This window comes from Oryctolagus cuniculus, chromosome 4 (genome assembly GCF_964237555.1).
Source record: "Oryctolagus cuniculus chromosome 4, mOryCun1.1, whole genome shotgun sequence".
Taxonomy (NCBI): domain Eukaryota; kingdom Metazoa; phylum Chordata; class Mammalia; order Lagomorpha; family Leporidae; genus Oryctolagus; species Oryctolagus cuniculus.
This window is the reverse complement of record NC_091435.1, coordinates 167,663,395-167,682,622: the sequence shown is the minus strand read 5'-3', so window position 1 is coordinate 167,682,622 and position 19,228 is coordinate 167,663,395. Positions and strand designations below refer to the sequence as shown.

Sequence of the window (19,228 nt, the reverse complement as noted above, 5' to 3'; positions counted from 1 at the left end):
GAACCAGCCCCCAGTTGGGATGCTGGCATTGCAGGTGGTGGCTTTACCAGCTATACCACATCATCACCCCCTGCCCTTTTGATTATTTTACTACTATAGTACTCAACGGGTCCTCAGTATTTATTGAAATAAATTCTGAATAGAAATCCCCATTAATCCCTTGGCCTTTTGTTCAAAGAATTGATTTGATGATTTAAGAAATCTGAGCCTCTCATTCAGAAATCTACCAACAACAGATGCTGGCGAGGATGTGGGGGAAAAGGGACACTAACCCACTGTTGGTGGGAATGCAAACTGGTCAAGCCACTATGGAAATCAGTCTGGAGATCCCTCAGAAACCTGAAGATAACCCTACCGTTCGACCCAGCCATCCCACTCCTTGGAATTTACCCAAAGGAATTTAAATTGGCAAACAAAAAAGCGGTCTGCAGCCTAATGTTTATTGCAGCTCAATTCACAATAGCTAAGACCTGGAACCAACCTAAATGCCCATCAACGGTAGACTGGATAAAGAAATTATGGGATATGTACTCTTTAGAATACTATACCGCAGTAAGAAACAACGAAATCCAGTCATTTGCAACAAAATGGAGGAATCTGGAACACATCATGCTGAGTGAAATAAGCCAGTCCCAAAGGGACAAATACCATATGTTCTCCCTGATCGGTGACAACTGACCGAACACCAAAAAGGAAACCTGTTGAAGTGGAATGGACACTATGGGAAACGGTGACTTGATCAGCATAGCCCTGACTGTTAATGAACAACTTAATACATTATCCCTCTTAGTAGTTTTTTTGTCTGTTCTACTTAATATGACTGGTTTAATTCTGTAATTAATACACAGTTATTCTTAAGTGTTGAAATTTAACTGAAATGTGATCCCTGTTAAACATAAGTGTAGGAATAAGGGAGGGAAGAGATATATAATTTGGGACATGCTCAAGCTGACTTGCCCCAAATGGTAGAGTTAGAAACATACCAGGGGACTCCAATTTAATCCCATCAAGGTGGCATGTCCCAATGCCATCTCACCAGTCCAAGTGATCAATTTCAGTTCACAATTGATCATAATGAAAGGACTAAGAGTCAAAGGAAGCACATAAACAAGTCTAGTACCTGCTAATACTAACTGATAGAATAAATAAAGGGGAGAGTGATCCAACATGGGAAGTGAGATACTCAGCAAACTCATAGAATGGCAGATGTCCTAAATAGCACTCTGGCCTCAGAATCAGCCCTAAAGGCATTCAGATCTGGCTGAAAAGCCCATGAGAGTATTTCAGGCATGGAAAGCCAAGACACTCTGGCAAAAGATCTCTGTGAGTGAGATCTCAGTGGAAAGAACAGGTCTTCAAAGAAGGTGGTACCTTTCTCTGAAGGGAGGAGAGAACCTCCACTTTGACTATGACCTTGTCTAAACAAGATAAGAGTCGGAGAACTCAGAGGGCTTCCATAGCCTTGGAAACTCATGACTGGAGCATAGGGAGATTACTGATGCCATAAACAGGAGTGTCAATTTGTAAAGTCAACAACTGGAGTCACTGTGCACTTACTCCTCATGTGGGATCTCTGTCCTTAATGTGCTGTGCATTGAGATTTAATGCTATAACGAGTACTCAAACAATATATTTCACTTTGTGTTTCTATGGGGGTGCAAACTGTTGAAATCTTTACTTAATGCATACTAAACTGATCCTCTGTAAAAAAAAAAAAAATTATCAACTCCCAACTTGACTCTCACTGGGATTAAACATGACAATAGGTCTGATCTGATTTCATCATCATTTAAAAAAAATCATCTATTATTTTTCACTTTATGTTTCTGTGTGGGAGCAAACTGTTGAAATCCTTACTTAATGTATACTAAGCTGATCTTCTGTATATTAAGATAATCGAAAATGAATCTTGATGTGAATGGAAGGGGAGAGGGAGTGGGAAAGGGGAGGGTTGTGGGTGGGAGGGACGGTATGGGGGGGAAGCCATTGTAATCCATAAATCGTACTTTGGAAATTTATATTCATTAAATAAAAGTTAAAAAAAAAAGAAATCTGAGCCTCTGAGATTAGGAATTGCGCCTAATTTTTTATTGACAAAATACACAGAGATTGACAGATATCAGGCACATATCAGACACAGATATTATCTAATAAAAGCATTATGCAATTGGAAGTAACTGACTGCCATGGTTTATCCAATAGGGGTTCATGTATTGGAAGCTTGGTCCCCGGTGTGCAGATATTAAGAGGCAGTGGGATCTCTAAGAGTTGGAGCTTGTGTGAGGTGGAGTGGAGGTGGGAAGGGGGTTGCTTGGTCTAATGGTTAAGTCACCAGCATCCTGTACTGGAGTGCTTGGATTCAAGTCCTGATTCTGCTCCTGATTCCAGCTTCCTGCTAATGTACACTCTGGAAGGCACTCTGGAATAGCTCAAGTAGTTGGGTATCTACCACCCATGTGGGAGACCCGGACTGAGGGCCCAGCTCCTGGCTTTGGCCTGGCTCAGTCTCAGGCACTGTGGGTGTTTGAGAAGTAAGCCAATGGATGGAAGCTCTGTCTGTCTGTACCTCTCTCTGTATTTCAAATAAATAAATATTTTTCTTTCATTTAAAAAAAGGGGTGGATCTAGTGAGAAGTGATGGGGTTATTGGCCATTGAATGTGTTGTGATTCTTGTGGGATCCTTGTTAGGACTAGGGAGAAGGTATAAACTGGTGAGCCTGGACTCTTGGTTTCCCATGTCAACATGTGGTCCCTCTCTCTTGCCTGTGTACCCACCATGATGCCTTCTTTCAGTTTGTGACACACCCAAGGGGGCCCTCATCAGATTGCCAAACAGACTCTCAGCCTCCAAAGCTATGAACTAGATAAACCTCTTTTTATTATGAAGTGTCCTTACTTGGCTAAGCAGATTGAGACAGTGTGCTTGCCGGGTGTGTCTCCACGTTAGAGTCTTTTCTTCAGAGACTGCTGAAAGTTGCAACGAGAATTAAGCAGGAAGCAAATGTTGCATGAATGACTTGATGTTGAGTTTGACATGGGCCAGGAGGCTTGATTGCCTCCAGTTGATATTTGCCTGTGATTGGGTCAACATTTCTTGTTGTTGCCTACAAACTTACGGAGAGATCTCCCTAAACCTCTAAAATAGAGGTTTTATTCTTTTATAGTTTCTGGGGGAAGCATAATATATACTGATAGAGAAGCTTATGCAGCAATAGCACAAGCTGTTCTAACAGATACCCACCAAGATGGGCTTTGTGTAAGTAGCCCATGGAAATAAAATAATGCACCTACCTTCTGTGGATGGGCACCTACCTCTCTCTCCTGGGCGGGTTGTCTGCCTGTTCAGATTACAAGGCAATTAGTCATGAGAGGCTTCTAATTCTGTGTCCCAGGCTGACCACAATGGTGTTCAGTGAATGAAAAATATTTCATTCTGCACCATTGGCTTATAGCCTGGAATTCAAGCAGTTACCATCTTTTTGGGATCCCATCACCACTTACAACAAATGTAAGGTAATTAATATAATAATCCCTTTCAAAATTACAGCCATTGGTTTAAATAGCTTTACTATATATTCAACTGCTTTGGGTGAATGCAGTTATTTAACAGTTTAAATCTATTTTCATTTTGACAATTGAGCATTGTTCAGCTATTGAAATGATTAAGTGTTGTTTCATATGCCCTGTGAGAAGCATAATGAATAGAACGTTGTGTTTACACAGTGTCTGTTTTCCTGAGTGCGGAGGTCAAGACAGGGTATGCACGTTTCGTGAACCTTCTCCACATATTCTGGTCAATACAGCAGGGCCTTTTCTTCCTTAGGGGGCTTCCTTCTTCTACTACCCACTGTCTTTCTCCTCGTTTGCGACTCCCCTCTGGGGCCCACTTCTCACAATGAACTTCCATAGTTTTCCTCTGCTCACATTTCTTCTCTCTTCCCTTCTCTTGTCCTTTTCAGAATGTTGCCTCCTTTAATAAGATTTGACTTCGTGAGCAGGTCCTGTGCTGGTCAGTCAGCTGAGGAGCACCAGGGAAAACTAGGCAGATGTTGGTTTATGGTGCATGGTTTTAATAGCCAAGCTCTTCTTTGGGATGTATGAATGACATGCAGTTCAGATAAGAAAGAAGGCTTCATCAATATTCCTTGTTTAGATAAAAAAAATTTTAGCTTAAGACTAAACTCAGATTACTGGACCAGTGCCCTGCAGGGTAGAGTAGAGAGTGGCGTTCTTCGCAGTGCTAGGGATAAACAGAGAAGAGAAAAGTATAGGAGGTGCACTCTTGGTGCAGAATTGGAGAGAAAACCACCCAGGAAGCCCCACAGGAGGTGAAATGGCGTGAACCTGTGTGGTAAGTGCTGATGCGCAGCCAGTGCAGCTGCAGTGGCAGAGAGCCTGGGGGAGGCCAGACTGCACCAGTCTGTGAGGATAGAGCCAGAGCTAGAATAGATCAGAGCCACAATCTATGAAGACAGAGCCAGAGAGAGCCTGGTGGTGGTGGGGGGTGCTGGTGATTGTTGATGGTCACCTGTGGTCCCAGTGGAAGAGGAGGGGGAAGTTCGATTCAAACCAATCTCTCCAAAACAGAACCTATGATCTGGCTGGGGGTGGGGGGCACCATTTCATATTAGGGCAACAGCTACGGAAGCCTGCAGGTGTGCACATAACAGCTCACTGAGGTAGAGAACCTAAATGCAGCACTGGCGGGAACAGCAGGCAGGCGTTCAGCCAGTGGCTCTAGAGTGCACATGTGATCCAGAGCTTTAAGTGAAGGGAACAGCCTGCAGCCCCTGCTGACTCAGAGCTTGGCTGGGAGGTAGCTGGGTAGCTAAGAGGGACAGAGGGGCACCTGCGCCTGCAGCACCCTCTGGATTGGGCAACTGCGGGAGCCTTGTGTGCTGAGACCTTGGGGACATGGTTGCTACATGAAAAGGTTAGGGTGTAGCTGGAAATTGAGTTCTACCACACCCAACTTGGGTGTTACCCTGGAAACTCCCCTCACCCTAGAGCATTGACCAGAGACCCCTGGACACACCCACCACACACCTTCTGATATTCACTGAAAGTGCAGAGATTAGCCCCAAAGATAAAAGCTATGAAAAGAAAAGTTAAAAACAACTCCACAAATGCTGAAAAATAAGCTGAAATTCAAGAAATAAGAATAAGGAAGTCACCATGACCACCCCCCCCCAGATCAACACAACAACATTTCAATAGTAAAATGCAAAGAGGAAGAGATCAAGGAAATGACAGAAATGAATTTAGAAAATTAATCATAGGGTTACTCAAAAAATAAGAAGAAAGTTCACAGTCTAAAGAAAACCATACATGATATGAATGAAAATTTTCCCAAAGAATTGAGAATTTAAAGAGAAATCAAAATGAAATATTAGAAATGAAGAATTCAATGGATCAAATAAAAAATGCAGTGGAAAGCCTTAACAGCAGACTTAATGGGGCAGAAGAAAGAATATCTGAGTTAGAAGACAAATTTTGGAAATCTTACAGTCAGACAAAAAAAAAAGAAAATAGAAAACTTAAAAACAGTGTTGGGATACTAGCAAATGACCCAACAAATAGGTATTAGGAGTTCCTGAAGGAGTGGAAAGAGAGAGGGGAATAGAAAGAAATTAGTGAAATGGTTACAGAAAACTGTCCCAATTTGGAGAAAAAAACCATATGTTCAAGTGGATGAAGCACATAGAACTACTAACAGACATGACCAGAAAAGATCTTCACTACAACACATTATAGTCACTTTCCATAGTAAATTATAATAAAAGTTTCAAAATGTGCACAAGAAAAATGCCAGATTACTTTCAGAGGATCTCCAAATAGACTCATAGCTGACTTCTCATCAGAAACCCTACAGGATAGAAGGGAATGGCAACATATAGTTCAAGTCTTAAGAGAAAAATAACTGTCAACCCAGAGTATTGTACCTAGCATAGCCCTCATTTATGAATGAAGGTGAAATAAAGACCTTCCATAACAAACAAATTGAGAGAATTCGTCATCACTCATCCAGCCTTACAAAAGATGCTTAGAGATATGCTACACACAGAAACACAAAAAGATAGCCATCACGATGAAATAATGAGAAGGCAGAAAATCCCCAGTAGAAGTACAAAAGAAATCTAAAGAAAAAATGGCAGAGCCGAGGCATTACGAATCAATAGTCCCCTTGAATGTAAATGGCCTCAATTCTCCAGTTAAAAAATGCAGACTGGCTGAATGGATTGAAAAATAAGACCCATCTATTTGTTGCTAACAAGTAACACATCTCACCAACAAAGATACAGATTGAAAGTGAAAGGATGGAAAAAGATATTTCATGCTAACAGAAACCAAAAAAGAGCTGGTGTTACCATCCTAATATCAGACAAAATAGACTTTAACATAAAAAGTATTAAAAGAGATGAAGAAGGACACTATATTATAATTAAAGGATCAATTCAACAGGAAGATGTGACTATAATAAACATATATGCAGGGAACCTGGCTACTTAAAAAATGTTAATGGACCTAAAGGGAGACAGAGTCCAATACAATGGTAATGGAGCCTTCAGTACCCTACTTTCAGCAATGGACATATCAACTAGACAGAAAATTAGCAAGGAATCTGCAGAGTTAATTGACACTATAGACTAAATGGACCTAACAGATGGCTACAGAACCTTTAACCCCACAGTGACAGAGTACACGTTCTTTTCATCAGTGCATGGAACTTTCTCTAGAGTAGATCATATGCTAGGCCACAAAGCAAGTCTCAGCAAACTCAAAAAAATCAAAATCATTCCATGTATCTTCTCTGATCACAATATAATAAAGCTGAAAATCAACAACATAAGAATCTCTAGAGCATATGGAAACACATGGAGACTGAATAGCATGCTCCTGAATGAACAGTGGGTCACTGAAGAAATCAAAAGAGAAACCAAATATTTCTAGAAACATGAAGATGACAATACATCATATGAAAACCTATGGAATACATAGGTTAAGAGGGAAGTTCATAGCAATCTGTGCCTACATGAAGAAACTGGAAAGGCATCAAATGAGCTATCAATGCATCTCAAGGACCTCTAATATCAACAATAAACCAAACCCAAAACTAGTAGGAGGAAAGAAATAATTAAAATTAGAGAAGAAATAAACAAAATTTAAACAAAAATCAAAACAAAAATCAGTTAAATTAACAACTGGATTTTTGAAAAAATAAAATCAATACACCAGTGGTGCAACTAACAAAAAAAAAAAAAAGAAGAAGGAAAACACTCAAACCCAAATCAATAAAATCAGAGATGAAAAAAAAAAATGTGGGGCTGGCGCTGTGCCACAGTGGGTTAACATCTTGGGTTAACACCTTGGGAAGCTCCAGCATCCCATATGGGTACCAGTTCATGACCCAGTTGCTCCACCTCCAATCCAGCTCTCTGCTATACCCTGGGATAGCAGTAGAGGATGGCCCAAGTCCTTGGGCCCCTGCACCCACATGGGAGACCTGGAAGAAGCTCCTGGCTCCTGGCTTCAGATTGGCGCAGCTCCCGCAGTGTGGCCATCTAGGGAGTGAACCAGCAGATGGAAGACTTTCTCTGTCTCTCTGTCTCTGCCCCTCTCTGTAACTCTGCCTGTCAAATAAATAAAATAAATCTTTAAAAAAAAAAAGAAATGTAGCAAAAGATACCACAGAAATAAAAGAATCATCAGAAATTATTACACAAAGAGCTGTGTGCCAAAAATCCAGGAAACCTGGAAGAAATGGATAGATTCCTGGAAACTTACAATCTACCAAAACTGAATCATGAAGATATAGAAAACCTAGACACACCAATAACTAAGACAGAGATTGAATCAGCAATAAAGAGCCTCCCAACGAAGTAAAGCCCAGGACTGGACAGTTCCACTGCTGAATTCTACCAGACATTTAAAGAAGAACTAATTCCAATTCTTCTCAAGCTATTCAAAATAATGAAAAAGGAGGTAATGCTCCCAAACTCCTATGAAGCCTGCATCATATTAATACCTAAACCTGAAAAAGATGCAACAAAGACCCATATCCCTGATGAACATAGATGCAAAAATTCTCGACAAAATATCAGCTAATTGAATCCAACAACACATCAGAAAGATCAGTCACCCTGACCTAGTGGAATTTTTCCCTGGTATGCAGGGATGGTTCAACATTTGCAAATGAATCAATGTGCTACTCCACACTAACAAATTGAAGAATGAAAATAGATTATGTCAATAAATGCAGAGAAAGCATTTGATAAGATACAGCATTCTTTCATGATAGAAACCTTAAGCAAATTGGATATAGAACGAAATTCTTCAATACGATCAAGGCAGCTTATGACAAACCCATGACAAGCACCTTACTGAACGTGAAAAAGCTGGGAGAATTCCCCCTACGATCCAGAACCAGACAAGGATGAACACTCTCACCTTTGCTATTTAATATGGTCCTGGAAGTTTTAGCTAGAGCCGTTAGATAAGAAAAAGAAATCAAAGGGATACAAATTAGAAAAGAGGAAGTCAAATTATCCTTATTTGCAGATGACATGATCCGATTTTGTTCCTAAATCTGTATCTATAAAATATATGAAATGTGTATACCTTATAAAATTAAAAAATAAAATAAAAAATAAACACATGAAAAAAAGACTCTGCCTGCAATGCCAACATCCCATATGGTCGATGGTTCAAGTCCAGGCTGCACTTCTTTAGATCCAGGCTCCCTGCTAATGGCCTGGGAAAGCTGTATAAGACAGCCTAAGTGCTTGGGCCCCTGTCCTTGTGTGAGACACCTGGAAGAAGCTCTGGGATCCTACCTTTGGATTGGCCCAGCTCCAGCCATTGTGGCTATTTGGGGAGTAAACCAGAGGATCTCTCTCTCTGTCACTGCCTCTCTCTGTAACTGTGCCTCTCAAATAAATAAATAAATCTTGGAAAAAAACCCATATTACCATATTTGTTTATAATATCAAACCATCATAAAAGTGGCAGGCAATTAGTCTAGTGGTGAAGACACTCAAGTCCCACACAGCAGGGTACAGCTTGGCTCTCTATATTTTAGCTTCCTGCTAATGCAGACACAGAGAGGCAGCAGTTGAGTTCTTGACACCCATAGAGGAGACTTGGATTGAGTTCCTACCTCTCACTTTGGCTTGGCCAAGTTCCAGCTGTGGTGGGCATATGGGGAGTTAACCAGCAGATGGAAGCTCACTTTCTCTCTCTGTTTCTCTCCCTCTCTCTCTCTCTTTGACTCTGTGCCTCTTGAATAGATACGTAATTTCTAAAAAGCATTGCAATAAAGTGCAAGATTCAAAGGAATATGTGGATACAAACTGACATCCTCATTCAAAAACCCATTGTGATTTATTTCTTCTTATTGTGTAAGTGAGTTTCCATGTCCTGCCATAATTCACACGATGAAACCCTAATCCTCACTGTAATGGTTTTTTGGGAGGCAATTAGGGTGAGGTGTTGTCCTAAGGGTGAGGTCTTCATGATGCGGTTAATGTCCTTATAAACAGACGGAGGAGTTCTCAAACTGCAAAAGTAAAGGCAACATTTCCAAGAAGCAAAACCTTCATTACATTGATCTCGGACTTCTCAGCTTTCAGAATAGTGAGAAGTGGAATCTGTTGTTCAAGCCATTTTGGGTGTGCTATTTTGTTCAGCAGCCTGAGCTAAGCCATTCTCCAACATACCTTCGGTTTTATATCTAAGTTTGCGGAAATCATTCCTTGTGCGTTCCATAACATTGACCCTCTCCCTCTGTGCCCTCATGGCTTCTGAGGGGCTGCCCACTGTAGAAAGTCTTGTCCTGTTGCAGTGCTGTGGCATAGTGGGCTAAGCCTCTGCCTGCATCCTGTGTGGGCACTGATTCATGTCCCAGCTGCTCCTCTTCTGATCCAGCTCCCTGCTAATGGCCTGAGAAAGCAAGGGAAGATGGCCCAAGTGCTTGAGCCCCTGCACCCATGTGGGAGGCAGGGAAGAAACTCCTGGCTTCGGATCATCCCAGATCCAGCCATTGTGGCCATTTGGGGAGTGAACCACAGATAGAAGACCATTCTCTCTGTCTCTCCCTCTCTGTCTGTGACTGTACCTCTCAAATAAATGTTTTAAAAAAGAAATTCTTGTTGAAGGTCAGCGTTGTGATACTGCTGGTTAAGCTGATGTCAGCACCAGCATCACAGAGCTCTGGCTTGAGTCCCATCTGCTCTGCTTCTGATCCAGCTCCCAACCAACATACCTGAGGGATGCAGAGGACCATGGCCCAAGTACCATGGCCACCCATGTAGGAGATCGAGAAGGAATTCTTGGCTCCAGCCTGGGCCTATAATGGCCATTTGGGGAGTGAACCCGAGTATGGAAGTTTCAGTTTCTCTCTCTCTCTTTCTCGTCACACTTGCTTTCAAATAAATAAGTAAATCTTTGTAGAAACAGAAAGAAACAAGGTCCTGCGGTCTCCACATCTGGGCTCTTTCCTTCGTGCTTCTGGGCGTGCCCACCAGCCACTTCCGGATATCATCTCCTCTTTGTGGTTTCACTGGATCAGAGGCATGGTCTTCAGTCCTTCTGAGATCGTGGTTGCTGCGTAGAACCAGTGAGTGTGCTGGGCCTTCACAGGAGCCTCTGAGCAAACCGTCATGTTTCTGCACCAGATGACTGCTGGGCCATCCTGCTCTGTCTTCCCCTCTCCCAGGGATCTGTGCAGCCCCGTGACACCTTGTGGTTTTTCCGATTAAGGAGACTTGACCGTTCTCCCTCACTAGCCCTAGCTCGATACAGCACTGACCTTGATGTAGAGATGGAATGACTGATCATACTAGAGGCCAGAAAACACATTTACTTCCTTTCTCAAGTTACTTATAAGGCCTCTTTCTTCAATCGTTAAAACAAAGCCAAAGCAGTCAAACTGTGGATTAAGGTTATGCACTTTTAACAAGAACAAAGGAAAAAAAATCTATCAAATTCTAGGTCCCTGGAATAAAAGCATGTTAGCTTACAAATTTTTAAGTGCAAATTTAAATACAAAAATTTAAATGCATTTTAATTTGTTTATCATCCAAGGACAGAATATCCAATCCTGAGATTTCCTTAGTTGTACATAAATCAGTACAGCTCACAGGTAAGAAAAACTCAATTCCAACAGGCTCGGGCAAGATCTGTTACCTTGCTTTGCTGGAATTCCATGGGCAGGATGGCCTCCCGGGCCGGAACAATCAGGATGCCTGGGCTAGTCCTTGGGCTCTTCCCTTTGGGTCAGGATGGCTCTCACTCTGTTGGAAGCTGGTTGTCAGGACAGCTGTGGAAAAGGCTTCTTCACTGAGAGAGGAGGGCAGCAGAGGATGCAACAGATTCTGTGCCGCGGAATCAGGTGAGAAGGGAGGTGCAACAAGGCAGGGCCAAGCGGACTGACATCATACAGACCTGGGCCACAGAGGGCCCGGGAGAGAGAGAGAGAAGGTGTGTCAGAAAGATGGTTTTCAGGATTTTCTTTAAAGATTTATTTATTTGCAAGTCAGAGCTACATAGTGGGGGAGGGAGAGAGAGAGAGAGCAAGAGTGAGAAAGAGGGAGATAAATCTTCTATCTGCTAGGTCACTCCCCAGATGGCTGCAATGGCCAAAACAGCCAGGCCAGGAGCTTCTGCCAGGTTTCCTACGTGGGTGCAGGGGCCCAAGGACTTGGGCCGTCTTCTGTTGCTTTCCCAGGCACATTAGCAGGGAGCTGAATTGGGCATTTCGCAGCTGGGACGTGAATTAGCTCCCATAGGGGATACTGGCATCTCAGGCCGTGGCTTTACCCACTGCAGGAATGCATGATGGGAGAAGAGCAGTACTTTAAGGCACCGGACATGCATGTGCAAGATGCTGACAGCAAAGGAAATGAGAAAGAACATTTGAAAGACGTTAGGGTTGTGGTATAAACATACACTCCTGGGGTGGCTCCATGAAAGACTGAACATTAGGATTTGCATTGATTTTCAATTATTTTGGTTGTGGAAGTACAACAGATACTAAAGGTCAGTTTGCTCAACACTTCTTTTGCCACTGTCTATTACAGAATGGTTAACCATGCAATTTGTCATCCAAACAGTTGACAGGTATCCACCTGTGAGGTTGTAGGGGAACTCTGTGAATGATTGTGCTGCCAGTGTTAACCAGGACTGTCCCAGGCAAACTAAGACATGATTCATCCCAAGAAATGAGGTTTTAATAGGAAAAGCTCCCGTAATAGCTGGAAAGTGAGACTCTTAGTATCTGCCCCTCCCTTGCCTCTAGGGTGGTCGAGTTTCACAGTTCTGGTCCATGAGATGGAAGTGGACATCCCTGAAAGGGTTGTGCCTTCCTAGATAAATCAACAGTAGAGAAAGCACATGACCTTTGCCCTCTTCCTCCTGCCTGGAGTACAGAGGAGGCACCTGGAGACACATCAGTCTTTTCTTGGAAGCCAGACACCCAGGCTGGTGGAGAGAAAGATGGATACGAACTGGGATACTGATGGCTTTGTGCAGCTGATGCACGGCCTGGTGCCCTTCTGTCCAGCCTTGCTGTCACTGAGCAGTGTTTCCCCCACTTTGGAGACAGAGCCCACCTCATAGGGTAGCTGTAAGAGTGAATGGGGCAAGGCTGACGAAGCTCTTGGCAGTAATGCACCCAGTATTCACAGTGGCTGCTGTCTCTGTCAACTCAGTTTACTTTGCCTGATTTTCTTCTCTTTTATTCTAGAACAGGCAATGGGTGAGGCAGGCTGCAAAAGGACAAGCATTTGAAGATGTCTATGTCTACAACTGTCATGAAATTATACATCATGTCACAGGGACTGGCTGTCAGGGCTCCATTTTCCCAACCTGGGAGCCGTGTTGCTTCCCCCAAATAGAGAGAGGCAACTATTATAGGAGAAAGGGGACAGCTGGTGAGAGATATACCTGCTCCAGGGCCCAGGGGTTGCAATCAGTGATAGGGGAGGTGCTGATCTCTCAAAACCAGTGAAAGCCTCCCATATATAGGGCCAGAGTAATTTCATTTTGTAGATTTAGAATACTTAAAGGGAATATTTTGAAATCTTTAAAAATGTATTTACTTACTTAAAGAGTTCCCATCCACCTGTTCACTCCCCTAATACCTACAACAGCTCCTAACAGGGGTCAATGCCAGGAGCTGGGATTTCGATACAGATCTCCCATGTGGATGGCAAGAATCCAATTACTTGAGCTCTTGCCAGGCTGCCTCCAAGGGCCTGCACTGGCAGGAAGCTGGAGTCATGAGCACAGCCAGAATTCAAACCCAGGCACTCGAATTACCAGACTCGGGCATCTTAACCACCAGGCCAAATGCCCAACCCATGGAATCATTTGGGTTTTGCGATCTCTATGCAAACTACAAGACAGAAGGCCTCCTACGCAAACTTCCAGAGCTCTTTGGCCATTCAATCTCATTGAGAGACGTTTTCCAGCACGTTCTGGAGAATGAGCTGTGTTTCCTGCAGATGGTAATGGGGAGAGAAGGAGGAGGCCTCATTTGTGCTGAAAAACAGGCCCCGTCTTAGTGTCAAGTTGTTTTTTTTTTTTTTTTTAAATCAGGAGGGTTTCTTAGATGTGACTTCCGGAAAGAGAAACTAAGGATGTAAGGTGCATGGTTGTGGAAGAAGAAAAAGGGGCTGCTTAGCAAGGCTGGGGCCCCAGCTGGAGTCTGCCTCTGCCTACGCCATGGGGAGCTCTGGGGCATGAACTACCGTAAGGTTGCGCCCACCATGAGGCAAGAGGACAAGTGTTTTGCCCCTTCCAGCTAGCCGGTCGATGGCTCTGCTGTACCCTCGTTAAGGAAGGGAAAGTGCACTCTCTCACGTGGGCTTCTTTTCTCTCCAAGACCAGTTCTGCCCTTTGCATCCCTCATCCATGATAGCCAGGGAACGGGGGCACTGACGTGCTGGTGGGGATCTGGGAGAGACACTGGCAGAGGCCCCTACGAAGGCTGCCTTTATTTGAAAGTCAGCCTTGTGCCTGCTCATGCTGCTATAAGAATTTGATTGTAACCAAGGGGCTAACATCTCTAAAAGAGAGACCCATTAGCCAAACTTGCTAACATGTGGATGTTCTCCCAAGACGAGTTCTCTTTGCCTCTTACCTTACTTGGCTTATGCTGTTTTATAACATTCTTTTACATACACACACACACACACACACACAAACATATATAATTTTATTTTATTTTTTATTATTTTTTTTTTGACAGGCAGAGTGGACAGTGAGAGAGAGAGACAGAGAGAAAGGTCTTCCTTTTGCCGTTGGTTCACCCTCCAATGGCCGCCGCAGCCAGTGCTCTGCGGTCGGTGCACCACGCTGATCCGATAGCAGGAGCCAGGTGCTTCCTCCTGGTCTCCCATGCGGATGCAGGGCCCAAGCACTTGGGCCATCCTCCACTGCACTCCCGGGCCAGAGCAGAGAGCTGGCCTGGAAGAGGGGCAACCGGGACAGAATCTGGCGCCCCGACCGGGACTAGAACCCAGTGTGCCGGCGCCGCTAGGCGGAGGATTAGCCTAGTGAGCCGCGGCGCTGGCCTATATATATAATTTTAAAAGTACTGATAAACATCCCATGCTTCTATTTCTTAAAAAGGCACGTCTCCAAACCAGACCACAAATTAAGTTTTAAAAACTATGAGGCCAGCAAAAGCAAATTGACAACAAGAACCCAATGCTATGGATGCTGCTATTTTGCTGGATATGAATTTCCAATCTCAGCCTTAAGTATGTAGCTGTGACATTGTACACATGGCTTTACATGATGCCGGTGACATGATGCCATAGGGGACCAACCTCCCACCACTCTTGGGTAATGCCTTAGGTTAACAGATCATGAGAATCTCTGCTGTTTCCTGGTGGAGAAGGAATTATTAGCAATTGCACATCATCTGTCTCCGCTCTGGTCATTAGCACACAATATCAAAGGCACCATTGTGAGCGGAACCAAAATGCAATGCAGGAACTTTAATGCTGTGGCCGTCCATGGTCAGTAAATCATATGATCCAGAATTCTGTGAAAATGAATCCAGAGTATTTTGATATTTAATTTAAGGATATCTCAGAAATCATGTCAGCAACATCTTTGATGTGAGGCAGTAGCTTTGTCCCATGAAACAGGAGAATTTGCCCAAGTGATGACACTTGATCTATCCAAGAAAGCAGGATCCTAACACTTGCAGGTTGGGACAAGGGTCAGCAGCATGGGTACAGTCAGCAAACCAGAGGGCAAGTCTCTGACACTCTGAATGGCCGGGGAGTGGTTTCTTTGTCCCATGTTTCTTTACTACATCTACGATTTAACGACAGCGTCCCTGACGGCCTGGGGGTCCTGCATTGAGGCCGTCCCTTGTGCTGTGGGCACTGCCTGTCCTGGCCACAGACCTAACACACAGTGAAAGCTGCAGGAGCCTGTGACAAGCCAGTTGCCTCCCGAGGGACCCTGAGCATTGCTGCATTAAGTGCAGGCTGCGGAAACCCAAGAAGCTGGGCTGTCCCACTGCTAGCGAAGGTGCCTGGTTCCTTTGCCACCTCTGGTTCCTAACAGCAAATGTTATTCCCTTGGGTAATCGGAGCACAGTCTTCCCAACACCTGAAAGAACCTAATGAATACAGGGAAGGCTGGCAATTTCCTGCTCTCATCACTTGGCTCACGTCTGCTTCCTAATCCAGCAACAAAACCTGTATTGAATCAGAGTCCAGCGTGAGACAGGGTGGACTAAACGGAGTCTGGGGTGGAGGGCAGGCATTAAAGCCCGTTGTTTGAATTGAAACGTTTTCCAAAGGGAAAACCTGGTGACAGTTACAGATTCAGTCTGTTCCAGACCACTGCTACCCTAACACTGCGAAAGAAAGATTCAGAGAGACACACGGCTTCCTTACGGGCTCATGAATTTCCTGGAAGTGGATTGAGTGATCTGTGTCCAGCAAAGTCGCGATACCACGCTGAGTTTCAGACACACAACACACAGAGTCAAGAGCAGCCCCTGCCCTCGGGGAGCTCTGAGCATCTAAGGGAGACGCAGGTGGGCAAACGGATGTGATGCAGCGACCCCAGAGCCACAGCAGCTCAGCTCGGGGAGCGTCCTGCAGCGTGAGATGACAAAGAGGTAGCAAGTGCAGGTGTCCTGTGCCACGGTTGTGCTGGTCCCGCTGCCCAGGGTTTGCCGAGGGATTTCTGGGACAAGGACTCACTGCCTCCTGGAAATGGAAGAGTAGCCGGGATCCCAGAACAGCTCTGAGTCAACCTCCATGTTCTCTCATTGAAAGACGCAATCTACTGAACACCTTCCCAGCCCGTTTCTTCTATTTTAATTCATGGTGCACACCATGGTCAGAAGGTTTCCTGGATCTGTAACTCTTTTCTCCCTTAGAAATCCAGATCCTCTGCCAGCTTGTAAGACTGAGGTCACCTTGGTGAACTTATCTCGCTGCTCCCCGCATGCTCCTTCCATTGGTTGAAATCACAGGCATTAGGACAACCTACCTGGTAGCAGTCGCCAGCACGCGTTTGAGGATGACTGCGCCTGTGTTTGGGGATGAGACGTACTCCCGCAGCGCCTGTCCCTCAAGGCGTGGTGCTTGGCTCAGTTGTGTCATGTCACCTGGAAGTTCGCTAAAATTCACAAAATCCTGATTCAGACCTCCTGACTCAGGATTTAAGTTCCTTAAGATCCTCTGTGATTCTTGTACATATTAAAATTGGGGAAATTGTTCAAGACATGACTAGATATCAAGGGGTAATACAATCTAATTGTAAATGACATAGAAATGACCTCTAGTGGCTCTACTTGCAAGTGTGGCCTTCCATTTATCACTTATCTTAAATACAAAGAACAAAGCCTTTTAGTTATAAAACTGTGAATGTTGCAAATGGACAATGACCGCATTTTGTCAATTTGCATAATGCTGGCATTATTGTCACCTTTTGAAAGCAAACTAAAGATGCACAAAATAATTTTTAAAATCAGCAGCTGAATGCAAATACATTTGAAATATGAAAGGCTATAAACACATTGTACAATGTTTAGAAGATTGTACATGTATTAAAAAATATAAATGCTTACTGTACATAAACAGATAAAATTAGTAAGCAAAGTAATATTCAAAAATATTTACATGAGAAAGAAGATGTTAATTAGTCATGAAAAAATTTGAAATATAATGCGCTTATTTACAAAAGTAAAAATGTGAAAACTGCGAACAAAACAGGCAACGTGGCTGTTCATACCGTAATTGGGTATTTTCACCACTTTTCTTGCCTGCTCCAATGACATTCGCATGTTCTCATACAGGAATACGGGGAAGACTTCCTTTTCAAATTGTTATTTCTCCTTCATGAGGGGAACTGTTAGAGCAACCTTCAGGAACTCTATATATTATCTCTCGTTCTAGACAGAGATATCAAGAGAACGCTGTATTTTTTATCTGAAAGAAAGTGGTCCAGTTTCATCTGTTGTCGTCTTTGGTTTCATCTTGTACTGCTAGATACTTCAAGCAGAGTTAGCTGTTCCACTCTCAGAACTGTCAGATTTATGTACCACATAACTAAGCAGAAAGCCTTTGCACTGGGTAAGAATTATTCTTGGGAGTGAAACTCTACTTTATCAATTGTCATTATCTTCCTTTTCTTGAGAATTCTGCAGTTTTTGAAAAAAATTCTTTCTAAACAAGAAATCTTTGTTCAATACAAAATGTGAATGCAAATAGAACCTTTTAAAAATATTCATTTGAAAGGCAGAGTTACAGAGACAGAGGGGGAAGGGGAGGGGGGGGGGAGAGAGAGAGAGAGAGAGAGAGAGAGAGAGAATATCTTCCATTCAATGGTTCACTCCCCAGATGGCTACAATGGCCAGGGCTGGGCCAGGCTGAAGCCAGCAGCCAGGAGCTTCATCCAGGTCTCACACATGTGTGGCAGGGGCCCAAGCACTTGGGCCACTTCTGCGGCTTTTCCAGGCACATTAGCAGGGAGGTAGACAGGACGTGGAGCAGCCAGGACTCGAACTGGTGCTCCTATGATATGCTGACATCGCTGATGGTGGCTTAACCTGCTGCACCATAATTCTAATTGGGAAGAGGACTTTTTAAAGATGCAATCAATATGCAAATAATTGTCAGATTTTAGATCTAGATGATAAAATAATGGTGGCATGTCAATAAAAGTGCCTGCATTTTGACTAACATACGTGCGATCCCCAAATACCAAAACCAAGAGAGCAGTGAATAGTGAATGACAAATCAGGGTGTGTTCACTGCCAAAGAACTCACTGACAAAGAAGAGCCAGAGATCATTGGTGAAGATGACACTGAGGAAACTGTACCCCTCTGCTTTTACTATGCTAAAATTTTCCATTCACTCATACGGAATTAGAACAGATTTTTGAGACAACTCATTTTGAATTCCAGTCTAAGATGCCTGGAGCACTGACATACGCCTATGCTGGCTCCAGGGAAGTCTGCTTGGAAAAATAATTTATCTGCAGTCCAAACTTCATTGATTCCTATTTTAACGAACTTCTACGAGAGCTGTATGTGCAGAAACCAGACCGATGCTGTGATTAACATGAGAAATGTTTACAAAAGCCTACATTTGTGTTCCTTTCATGTACTCTGGTGATTACGTTGACATCTTTATTGAATCTAGTGGCTTTCCAGAAATAAAACCTAATTTATCACATTTCACCTGCAGGAAACAGGAGTCTAATTTATAATGGTGGGACTTGCAGCCTTCTTCCCGGGATAATTGAGCCTCAAGTTGAAGGTCTTGTGAAGGTCACCTGTGTACCTGGCTGCTGATACAATCCTCTGCTTGCTCTTCATAAAGTCACAGTGAAAGCCTAGGGAGAAAAAGTGTTTGTGCAGTCTGGATTTCTTATCTTCTTTCTGTGTCACATGGGGGTATTCAAAACGATACGGGCATCCCCTCAGCAGACATAATGCCTGGCGTTGAATCTCATATCTGCAACTTGCTGTCCATGCAGTTTTGGATAGGTCGGTTTGCTCATTTGTAAAGTGAGGAGGATCCCAAGCATGCCTCGCTCATTAGACTGATGTAGATTAAGTGATGAGTATGTCTAGAGTTTTTTTTTTTTTTTTTTTGACAGGCAGAGTGGACAGTGAGAGAGAGAGACAGAGAGAAAGGTCTTCCTTTGCCGTTGGTTCACCCTCCAATGGTTGTCGCGGCCAGTGCACT

The 19,228-nt window shown here is 43.6% G+C and overlaps 1 pseudogene; it reads right to left on the bottom strand.

Annotated features, from left to right (window-relative positions):
• The window catches only part of LOC138849537 (heat shock protein HSP 90-alpha pseudogene), a 36,915-nt pseudogene extending 20,280 nt beyond the window's left edge, over window positions 1–16,635 (bottom strand).
• Window positions 16,636–19,228: the final 2,593 nt, after the last annotated feature.